Source organism: Neoarius graeffei, chromosome 25 (genome assembly GCF_027579695.1).
Source record: "Neoarius graeffei isolate fNeoGra1 chromosome 25, fNeoGra1.pri, whole genome shotgun sequence".
Taxonomy (NCBI): domain Eukaryota; kingdom Metazoa; phylum Chordata; class Actinopteri; order Siluriformes; family Ariidae; genus Neoarius; species Neoarius graeffei.
This window is the reverse complement of record NC_083593.1, coordinates 58191864-58202795: the sequence shown is the minus strand read 5'-3', so window position 1 is coordinate 58202795 and position 10932 is coordinate 58191864. Positions and strand designations below refer to the sequence as shown.

Below are 10932 nucleotides of genomic sequence, written 5' to 3'. Positions count from 1 at the left end.
GAGCAGTATCACCAGCGATGCCTACACAAGATTCTCAGGATCAGCTGGGAAGATAGACGGACTAATATCAGTGTCTTAAAGGAAGCCAACATCGCCAGCATCACCTCAACTATCGCTAGGCACCAGCTACGATGGACAGATCATGTAGTACGCGTGCCCAACTACCGCCTTCCAAAACAGATTCTGTATGGCCAACTAAAGGAAGGAAAGTGTACCCAAGGAGGGCAGAAGAAGCGGTACAAAGACATGATCAAAGTACACCTCAGAAAGTGTCACTTCAATCTCAATAACTGGGAGGAGGCTGCCCTCAAAAGAGATGAGTGGAGAAGGATGGTCCATGAGGGTACAGCACACCTAGAAGAGGACCTCTACCGTGCCGAAGAAACTAAAAGGCAACTGAGGAAAGAGAGAACCACCACCAAAACGGCTCCCCAAACCCAAACCACCACCTTCAGGACAACAATCTACATATGCCCCCACTGCAATAGAGACTGTGGATCAAGGATTGGCCTCAACCGCCACCTGACGACCCACAAGTGACCAGACCCACCGTCAAGAGGACAATCATACTCGTTACGAGTGATCGCCGATGATGATGATGATGATGATGGTGTGTGTGTGTGTGTGAGAGAGAGAGAGAGAGAGAGAGAGAGAGAGAGTGTGTGTGTGTGTGTGTGTGTGTGTGTGTGTGTGTGTGTGTGTGTGTGTGTGTGTGTGAGAGAGTGTATGAGAGAGAGACAGAGAGAGAGAGTATGAGAGAGTATATGAGAGAGTATGAGAGAGACAGAGTGTATGAGAGAGAGAGACAGAGTGTATGAGAGAGAGACAGAGAGAGAGAGAGAGTGTGTGTGTGTGTGTGTGTGTGTGTGAGAGAGTGTGTGAGTGTGAGTGTGAGAGAGAGAGTGTGAGAGTGTGTGAGTGTGTGTGTGTGTGTGTGTGTGTGTGTGTGTGTGTGTGTGAGAGAGAGAGAGAGTGTGTGTGTGTGTGTGTGTGTGTGTGTGTGTGTGTGTGTGTGTGTGTGTGAGTGTGTGTGTGTGTGTGTGTGTGTGTGTGAGTGTGTGTGTGTGTGTGTGTGAGAGAGAGTGTGTGAGAGAGTGTGTGTGTGTGTGTGTGTGTGTGAGAGAGAGTGTGTGAGAGAGTGTGTGTGTGTGTGTGTGTGTGTGTGTGTGTGTGTGTGTGTGTGTGTGAGAGAGAGAGAGAGTCTCCCAGCCCGCAACACACGCTGCACCGCGCAGACTGGGAGGTTCGATATGACGTCATTGCAGATGTGCTCGAGTGCCCCAGTGGTGGAGCGCGCGCCCCCTCCTCTCCCCTTTTCCTCATGTTTTTAGATCCAGTTTAAGCTTCACCCAGACAGGTGCGCGCGCCACGGGGCTCATACAGGCCTATGTATATGTATGTTTATATAATTATATGTTTATGCTAATAATCAATGATGACTATGCTAATCGAGTAATTAATTAACGCACTGATCATTTAATGACTTCCTGATTCACCCTCATTATACTTTAATCTAGCAGTAATTAACACTCAGAGTCTCGTGGGCTGATTGATCCGCTTATAACAACCAGTTTACAAATAATAAAGAATATATAATATTGTTATTATACTATTGTAGAGCTCTCTGAAGTGTGGGTGGAGCACAGAGGACGGCAGGACAAAGCTTCAGGTACTAATAGGCTTTTTATTGCCAGACTTTTCAGTATAACAGCCTAGTTTTATTCTGTTAGAGAAACACACACACACACACACACACACACACACACACACACACACACACACACACACACACACACGCTGTGTTCTAGTCCCGGGATGAGCTCTCCTCTGCTCTCCCTCTGCCTCCTTAAATAGGGCGCAGTTACTGGGAAGACACACAAACAAAGGTTAATTACCGTCAGGTGTAGTGATTCTGCCACTCACCTTCCCTGGCTCCGCCCTCCTGTCACAGACCGGCGCTTGACCACGCCCCCGCTGCCACATACCCCCACTGCCCGACTCAGGCCGGGCGCCCGTCCGGCCCGCAGCCGACTCCCCCCCCTCTTGACGGGAGAGGAAGTCCGCCACGATCATCTGCGCCCCCGGCCTGTGGACCACCTTGAAATTGAAGGGTTGTAGTGCCAGATACCAACGGGTGATCCGCGCGTTGGCATCTTTCATGCGGTGGAGCCACTGGAGGGGCGCATGGTCCGCACAGAGGGTGAAAGGGCGCCCCAGCAGGTAGTAACGGAGGGCGAGGACCGCCCACTTGATCGCCAGGCATTCCTTCTCAATAGTGCTGTAGCGCCCCTCACGCACCGACAGCTTCCTACTAATGTACAGGATGGGGCGGTCCTCCCCCTCCACCTCCTGGGACAACACCGCCCCCAGCCCTCTGTCCGACGCGTCGGTCTGCAACACAAAAGGGAGAGAGAAGTCAGGGGCGTGTAAAAGTGGCCCCCCACACAGTGCAGCCTTTACCTCAGAGAAAGCCCGCTGGCACTGCTCCGTCCACTGGACCGGATCTGGCGCCCCCTTTTTAGTGAGGTCAGTCAGCGGGCTGGTGATGTCCGAATAATTAGGTATAAACCTACGATAGTAGCCAGCCAGCCCCAGGAACTGTCTCACCCCCTTTTTGGTCTTGGGCCTCAGGCAGGCCGCAATCGCTGCTGTCTTATTAATTTGGGAACGCACCTGCCCGTTGCCCAAGTGGAAGCCCAGATACCATACTTCCACCCGCCCAATCGCACACTCCTTCGGGTTGGCAGTGAGACCCGCCCGCCTCAGCGATCTAAGGACGGCCCTCAGGTGTTGCAGGTGCCGCTGCCAGTCGTTACTATAAATGATAATGTCATCCAGATATGCAGCCGCATAGGTGGCGTGGGGCCGGAGGACCCTGTCCATCAGCCGCTGAAACGTAGCGGGCGCCCCAAACAGCCCAAACGGAAGTGTGACGAATTGGTGTAAGCCGAACGGTGTGGAAAAGGCTGTTTTCTCCCGGGATAATGGAGTCAAGGGGATCTGCCAATATCCCTTCGTCAAATCCAGTGTCGAGTAAAAGCGAGCCGTGCCTAGTCGATCGAGCAGCTCATCAATACGAGGCATTGGGTACGCGTTGAATTTAGACACTGCGTTGACTTTTCTATAGTCCACACAGAACCGGACCGACCCGTCGGCCTTGGGTACCAAAACCACCGGGCTGCTCCAGTCACTGTGGGACTCCTCGACGATGCCCATTTCGAGCATGGTCTGAAGTTCTTCCCGAACCACCTTTTTTTTGTGTTCGGGTAGCTTGTAAGGGCGGCTATGCACTACCACCCCCCGGGGGCGTCTCTATGTGGTGTTCTATGAGGTTAGTGCGACCGGGCAGGGGCGAGAACACATCCGAAAACTCGGCCTGCAACTGGGCGACCTCCGTGAGTTGGGTCGGGGAGAGGTGGTCTCCACAGGGGACCGGAGAGGTGCGTGATGCCAATGTCCCTTTTTGAACCTCCGGCCCCAGCTCCGCCTTCTCCGGAACTACCGACACCAACGCCACGGGGACCTCCTCGTTCCAGAGTTTAAGCAGATTGAGGTGGTAGATCTGTAGCGCCCCCTCCCTGTCCGTTCGCCTTACCTCATAGTCGACGTCCCCGACTCGCCGTGTGACCTCAAAGGGTCCTTGCCACTTGGCGATTAATTTGGAGCTCGACGTGGGCAACAGTACGAGTACCTTATCTCCTGGAGTGAACTCTCTAAGGTGCGTGCCCTTGTTGTACAGGCGGGCTTGCTGTTCCTGGGCCTGCCGCAAATTCTCCTGAGTTAGGTGGGTGAGCGTGTGGAGTTTTGCGCGCAGGTCCATAACGTACTGAATTTCGTTTTTACTCTGTGAAGGTCCCTCCTCTCAATTTTCCCACAGCACATCTAAAATGCCGCGCGGCTTACGCCCGTATAACAATTCAAACGGGGAGAACCCCGTGGAGGCTTGGGGGACCTCTCGCACTGCAAATAACAAGGGTTCGAGCCATTTATCCCAGTGACGTGCGTCCTCACTTACAAATTTTTTAATTATATTCTTGAGGGCGCGATTGAACCGTTCAACTAAACCGTCCGTTTGTGGGTGATAAATGCTGGTGCGGATCGGCTTAATACCTAATAGCCCATACAGTTCGCTCAGTGTTCGTGACATAAACGAGGTGCCTTGGTCAGTCAGAATCTCTTTCGGGATTCCAACCCGGGAGATGACGTGGAAGAGGGCCTCCGCAATACTGCATGCTGAGATATTGTGAAGAGGCACCGCTTCCGGGTATCGCGTTGCATAGTCCACCAGAACTAATATAAAGCGGTACCCTCGTGTTGACCGATCTAATGGCCCGACGAGATCCATCCCAATTCTTTCGAACGGGGTCTCGATTAATGGTAGGGGGCGCAAAGGCGCTTTTGGAATGGCCACTGGATTTACTAACTTGCATTCGCGGCACGCCGTACACCACTTACGGACATCGCCGCGAATCCCCGGCCAATAGAATCGGGCCATTATCCGGGCTAGTGTCTTATCCTGCCCTAGGTGTCCAGCCATGGGATTAAAGTGAGCCGCCTGGAATACCAATTACCGGCGGCTCTTTGGAATTAACAGCTGTGTGACTCGCTCTTTCGTCTGAGTGTCCTGCGTCACTCGGTATAATCTATCCTTCACAATAGAAAAATAGGGGAAGGACGGGGTGGCGTTCGGCTGGAGCGTTTGACCATCAATTACTCTCACTTGGTCAAACGCATGTCGCAGAGTCTCGTCTCACGATTGTTCTAATGGGAAATCCGCGAGGGATTCCCCAACAGAAAGAGGAGGAGCCGGCGGCTCCTCACTCTGTCGCAGAGATGAGGTAGACGGCTCTGCGACAGCAGCTCCAGCCAAAGCGACACCGGGACCTCCCCCTGTCAAATGGCAGGACCCACTCTTTACTAGGCGTGTCATTAAACCCCAAAATCCCGGCCAATCAGTCCCCAAAATTAAAGAGTGGGTAAGGCGAGGATTAACCGCCGCCTTCACTATAGATTTTTCCCCTCTGAAAAATATGTGGACCGGCACCAAAGGGTAGCTGTGAACATCCCCGTGCACACACAACACCTTCACCCCCTGTGCTCCCCCCAATGCCTCGTCTTGCACCAGGCTTTGGCGGATCGAGGTCTGATTGCAACCAGAATCCACCAACGCCTGATATGTAGCCCCTTGTACACTCACCGGTATGCGATACGCTCTGGCCCGATCGAGGGCAGCTTCTGGCGCGTCGGGGATCCGTACCACCGCGCCCACCTCCATTGCTGCGCACTGTTGTTGCAGGTGGCCCGGCTCCCCGCAGCGCCAGCAAACCGGCCCGGGCTTTCCCTCTGCACCGGTGCTCTGGGGCTCACTCACCTGAGGGGGGGGAGAGACAGACACAGAAGGGAGAAACGGGAGGGCACCACGGGTGCGGCGGGCCGGCTGGGGTGGAGCCGGCCCCCGCCTCCGTGGTGGGGGAATGGGGCGAGGACGGGACACAGAAGGGAGGGGAGAAAGAGAGAGAGAAGAGGAGAGAAGAGAAGACATCGTCAGTTGTCCTGCCGCCGGAACAGCCGCCAAATGATCCTCCGCCAGTCCTACTGCCTGATCCAGCGACGCCAGGCGGTGGCACTGGACCCACTCCGCGGTTCTGGCTGGTAAGCGGGCGATGAACTGCTCCAGCACCACCTGATCGATGATTCCCTCGGCGTCGCGATCGTCGGCCCTCAGCCACCGCCAGCAGGCGTCCCGGAGCTGCTGGCCGAACGCGAACGGCCGGCCAACTTCCTCCAACCACACCGCGCGGAAGCGCTGGTGCTGTTGTTCTGGTGTGCGCCCCACGCGCTGGAGGACAGCCCGGCGAAGGTCCGCGTAGGCCAGCCGGCGGTCGGCGGGGAGCTGTAGCGCGGCCAGCTGTGTCTCTCCCGTCAGGAGGGGGAGGAGGCGCGCCGTGCGCTGCTCCATCGGCCACCCCGAGGCTTCGGCGACCTGCTCAAACAATGTGAGAAACGCCTCGGGGTCGTCCTGCGGGCCCATCTTGGTCACGGTGAGGGGAGACGGGCCCGCGGCCGGGGCGCTGGTGGACCCCGCCGACGCGAGGAGATGCCGGAACGCCTCGCGATTTTCCTGCTGGGCCAGCACCAGGGCTTTGAAGCGCCGCTCTTGCTCCTTTCGGAGCATGACGAGCGCCTGGTGCTGGCTTTGCTGAGCCGTGGCGAGGGCGTGGACCAGGTCCGCGAACGGGGAGGATTCCATGGGGCTGCGAGGTTGGTGCTCCACCTTTTCCCGGGTTTCGTCACCACTGTAGAGCTCTCTGAAGTGTGGGTGGAGCACAGAGGACGGCAGGACAAAGCTTCAGGTACTAATAGGCTTTTTATTGCCAGACTTTTCAGTATAACAGCCTAATTTTATTCTGTTAGAGAAACACACACACACACGCTGTGTTCTAGTCCCGGGATGAGCTCTCCTCTGCTCTCCCTCTGCCTCCTTAAATAGGGCGCGATTACTGGGAAGACACACAAACACAGGTTAATTACTGTCAGGTGTAGTGATTCTGCCACTCACCTTCCCTGGCTCCGCCCTCCTGTCACAGACCGGCGCTTGACCACGCCCCCGCTGCCACAACTATAGACCCCTTTCACTGACGTCACCCGAAACCGGAAGTAAACAGACCCTGCGCCATTTTGGAAGACCAACAAACTCGTGATTAGGGGGAAATAACGGCAGCGGTAGCCTGGCTAACGCGACTTCAAAGCTCTCCGAGCATTTGGTCTGGCCAAGCTATTAAGCCCAACCGTTTCCCAGAGCCCGTGGTTGACCCGCCTCCCTGAAATGCCTCAGTTTGCTGCTGGTCGAAGCCAGAAAAGGCTGTGACGAAGCTTAAACCAATCACATCACTCTTTCCTCTGACGTATGTGACGCGACGGAAACTGCTTGAGTAACAGGAAGAAGATAAATACCTCCAGGGCTGCTCTTTGCTCCGTTTTCAATGAGAACTTCCCGTTGAATGCTTTCAATACAGCATCTACCGCTGTGTTAAAGGCTTGCCGCTGCTCCATGTTCGTGATGTGAATGAAGCGCTTCCGGCATAGATTCTGTAAACAATCTATGGCTTCCGGTCGCAGTTCTACTACGTCACTGCCTTGAACACGCCTCTACCCAGGGCCGTTGGAGATGCTCAAAGTTGATTGGTTCCCGATTTTTTGGGAGCTTGGAAATGCTGTAGATAGCCTGCCTGGCCAGACTAAGCTCAGAACAGGCCCTCGTGTTGCATCACGCTTAGGATGGGCAAGCCCAGGCTACGGCAGCGGTATGTGAACCCATGAGAATAAAGTGGAGTGGCAAACGACTTAAACAAACAAATCTGAGCTGTTTTATTTATGATTTATTGGCCCAACAGTAGACTTGAAAGAAACCTGTGTGAGACTTGGCAAAAAACTGTGGATATAATGGATAAGTCTGTGCATGATCTGCGGACACTTTGAGGTAAGCAAACACAAGAAATTCAGATTTAAAACATGCTAAATTGGCCCCAAGTTGATAACTGTATGAGGAGCAAGCCTCCCAGACTTCTACAATTTAATAATAATAATAATAATTTAGGATGGCTTGGGGCTTGCTCGCTGCTGCCAGGTTGGTTGTTGAGTAGCCTGACTGTTTTTTTTTTTTCTTGCGTGTGGTATCATTGTTGACGCGAGGTTGTTTTTTGAACATGCCAATGCGGACACGATTTCCCCTGATGAGTTATGACTTCAGACGCAATGCGTGTGTGGAGGTGTGGAGTCCGCGTGATATGTGCGTAAGATAGGCTTCTCATGTGTTTGGAGATCCGCGCTCCGAGACAAGCGCAAGCGCCCCCCCAAGGGAAAAAAAGGGGCCCCCCGAAAATATCGGCATAGTTCGAACACTGAGTGTAGGCACTGGGTGTAAACAACAAATAGTTTACAATGTCTGGGTAGCAAACAGATGGCAGAATTGGTGTCCGGTCCTCCTTATGTTTCCATTCTCCCTTGCCGCGAGTCTTATCATATGGGTCAAACCCATCAATCACAGCCAGTTTCTCCACATACTGTGCCCTTTCTGCAGCTGGTAATGTACTCACATAACCAGAATTATCATCCATCGTGTCACTTTACTCTCGCTCGTACTTTGTTTTATATTGTGAGTGCATGTACTTGGTCTTCCAACATGGTGCCTAACAAAATCTCGCGGCGCGGTGACGTCATGTGAAAGGGGTCTATATAGAGCTACAGTATGATCACCTTATTTTATTTTTATTTATTCTTTTTTCAGATGATTTTATCTTCTATTTTTAGACATGTTTACTTCTTTGATTCAGGAGCTTGGCAGCAAATTTGAATTTCCCTCCGGGGATTAATAAAGCAATTCTGATTCTGAATAATCATAATGACCTGGCGACTTGTCCAGGGTGAACCCCGCCTCTCAGCCGTAGTCAGCTGGGATAGGCTCCAGCTTCCCTGCAACCCTGTAAAGGATAAGTGGCTACAGATAATGGATGAATAATAATAATAATAATAATAATAATAATAATAAAAACTTAACAGCTTCATTTGACAGCTTACACAATAATCATTATTGGTTCAGTAGCGCCACCTACTGTTTAATATCCCACAATGCAGCGCAACATCCTGATAATGCACTCCGTTCACTGAAGGACTGACTCAAGACTTCAGTGTCACATCCACACGAGGATAAACACTGTGTATGAGCCTGGTTCCGGACTGGTTCCGGTTCTTCCTGTCGGACGGCTGGGCTCCAGGATGATCCAGATGCTGCTCCTCTGACTGAGGGTCCTGTATGGTTGGCAGTTTGGAGTCTGTGATCCTGGACTCTTTTATTTCAGTTTCCCAGGATGGTTTGTCCCTCTGCATTTGTTCAGTCGCTGAAAATTAAAAGGTGTTCAGTGAATTTTAACTCTACAGGCTTCACAGTGCCTTTTTGTTTGACCCGTTTTTTTACTGAGCACATATCATGAACATTGTGACTAATACATCATCTGAGTTTAACGGTTTCTTTAATAAAAAAAAAAAAAAGAATCTTGTGTCAAGACCGAGTTAAATGTAAGAGCAGATTACTGTGGATAAATAAATAAAATCAAAATCAAAACCTTCAAGTTTTTGGGAAAAAAATGCTGTATAAATAAAATGAAACAACAAAAACACCATCTATATTTCTCATGGCAATTATTATTTTTAAAATACATTTTTTATATTTTATGTATAAATTATTTTTTCAGACCTTCCTTGACATCCTAAATGTTTTTATTTTTATTTGAGTGTATTTTGTTCTTCTTAATGATTAATTAAAGTATTTTATTGTACTTCATTAATTATTGTAAATAACTAAATCAATATTCTTTATGTCCTAGACAGAAATTAGGAAGTTTTGTGAGACTGTTCTTTATACAGGCGATAATAGCTCAGCCTTCAGCATCCCCTGTACACTGGCCATCAAATTAAAGCCCAGAGCATCATGCCATGGTTAGGGAACTGTTCCACCCAAGAACACAAAGACCTGTAGGGAGTGGTGCATTCAGCAGAGCAAATCTCTGGGTCAGTCCTGCCCTCGCTGCAGGACATCTACACCAGGCAGTGTCGGACCAGGGCAATAAAAATATAATGAGCTTATTTTGTTTGATCATTTAAGGGTTTTTTTTTCTATGCAAAGCGTTAGAGATTTATTATTACTATTATGGGGCAGCACGGTGGTGTAGTGGTTAGCGCTGTCGCCTCACAGCAAGAAGGTCCGGGTTCGAGCCCCGTGGCCGGCGAGGGCCTTTCTGTGCGGAGTTTGCATGTTCTCCCCGTGTCTGCGTGGGTTTCCTCCGGGTGCTCCGGTTTCCCCCACAGTCCAAAGACATGCAGGTTAGGTTAACTGGTGACTCTAAATTGAGTGTAGGTGTGAATGTGAGTGTGAATGGTTGTCTGTGTCTATGTGTCAGCCCTGTGATGACCTGGCGACTTGTCCAGGGTGTACCCCGCCTTTCGCCCGTAGTCAGCTGGGATAGGATCCAGCCCGCCCGCGACCCTGTAGAACAGGATAAAGCGGCTACAGATAATGAGATGAGATTATTTACCAATGCCAGGCAAGGACAAAACGGAGGTCAGGAGCTATAGGCCAATAGCGCTAATGTCAAACTTGTGCAAATTAATGGAAAGAATGTTGACTAAGAGATTGGTGTATGAGATTGAAAGGAGAGGTCTATTCTCTCCACATCAGAGCAGTTTTAGGACTGGGCACACCACCATGGATCCAATTGTCATTTTAGAGAACGAAATTAGGAAGGCCCAGGTGAACAAGGAGATGGTTTTGGCAACCTTTTTCGACATAGAAAAAGCCTACGATATGTTACGGAAAGAGGGCCTTTTAATTAAACTGAACAAAATGAGAATTGGTGGGAAAATGTATAACTGGATCAAGGACTTTCTGAAGAATAGGACTATAGAAGTGAGAGTTGGAGCAAGTTTTTCTGGTACATATAATATTGAAAATGGAACTCCACAAGGGAGTGTGTGCAGCCCTATTTTGTACAATATTATGATTAATGATGTGTTTAATGATGTAGACCTTAGAACTGATAGGGCCCTCTATGCTGACGATGGAGCCCTATGGATGAGGGGTAAAAGTATCTGTAGCCTAAAGAGTAGGATGCAAGCTGCTATAAGTCAAGTGGAGAAATGGTCTCATGAGTGGGGTTTTTCATTTGTCTGTAGAAAAGACGCAGGTCATTTGTTTCTCCAAAAAAAGGGTCAATCCTAAGATGGATCTTAGATTGTATGGGCAGCTACTTAAGCAGGTAGAAAGTATAAGGTACTTAGGTGTATGGTTTGATGTGAAACTTTCCTTTAAAGTACATTTACAGAAAACAGTAGACAAATGTAAGAAGAGTATCAACATATTAAAATGTTTAGCAGGAA

General features: G+C 50.5%; 2 protein-coding genes across 3 annotated transcripts in view; one reads left to right on the top strand and one right to left on the bottom strand.

Annotated features, from left to right (window-relative positions):
- The window catches only part of adamts6 (ADAM metallopeptidase with thrombospondin type 1 motif, 6), a 126490-nt gene extending 119374 nt beyond the window's left edge, over window positions 1–7116 (bottom strand). The window contains exon 1 of the mRNA XM_060909059.1: window positions 6955–7116. The gene's annotated coding sequence lies outside the window, so the exon portion shown is untranslated. The remainder of the gene's footprint in view (window positions 1–6954) is intronic.
- A 121-nt stretch (window positions 7117–7237) lies between these two features.
- Window positions 7238–10932, top strand: part of ppwd1 (peptidylprolyl isomerase domain and WD repeat containing 1) — an 18125-nt gene continuing 14430 nt past the window's right edge. For both annotated transcript variants that reach the window (XM_060909042.1, XM_060909041.1), the window contains exon 1: window positions 7238–7480. The gene's annotated coding sequence lies outside the window, so the exon portion shown is untranslated. The remainder of the gene's footprint in view (window positions 7481–10932) is intronic.